The 524-nt window shown below is 30.2% G+C and overlaps 1 protein-coding gene across 1 annotated transcript in view; it reads right to left on the bottom strand.

Annotated features, from left to right (window-relative positions):
- The window catches only part of LOC119592217 (rab3 GTPase-activating protein non-catalytic subunit-like), a gene marked incomplete at its 3' end in the record, with an annotated part of 43,875 nt that extends 43,665 nt beyond the window's left edge, over positions 1-210 (bottom strand). The window contains 1 exon segment of the mRNA XM_037941049.1: positions 86-210.
- Positions 211-524: the final 314 nt, after the last annotated feature.

The raw sequence follows: 524 nt of genomic DNA on the forward strand, positions 1-524 counted from the left end.
TCACTCTATCCAAAAAATAGAAAACTCGCCAATTTCTCCAAAACGAGATTTAATACTTCCCTACAAGACACAGCCCGTTACTTACGCCCTAATACAACCCAGAATTCAAGAAAACAACTTCATTTCTCGTCTTTGGAGGCATAAAACACCGAGAAAATCAGCTGTCACTCGCCTCTCCTCGCGATCAGCTGATGACGTCCAAATATTATGGTCACGTGACTTGCGGGTCAAATGACGATCTCGATTTTTTATTTTATTTTATTTTTTTTTTTTTTTGTTTTTTTTTATATTTGTATTTCTTTCTCTATTTGTCTTATTTTTGTTAAAGGATGATTTTTTTTGGGGGGGTATTTTTGTTGTTGTTGTTTTGTTTTGTTTTAGTCTTTTTTATAGTTGTATTTCTTTCTCTATTTCTTTATCTTTTTTTCGTGTAAAGGATGATTTAAAGAATGTTTTTCTATTATATTGTGTTTATTTTATGCTTATTATATTGTGTTATAATGTGTTTTTTTATCCTTATCATA

This window comes from Penaeus monodon, chromosome 29, assembly GCF_015228065.2.
Source record: "Penaeus monodon isolate SGIC_2016 chromosome 29, NSTDA_Pmon_1, whole genome shotgun sequence".
NCBI classification, from domain to species: domain Eukaryota; kingdom Metazoa; phylum Arthropoda; class Malacostraca; order Decapoda; family Penaeidae; genus Penaeus; species Penaeus monodon.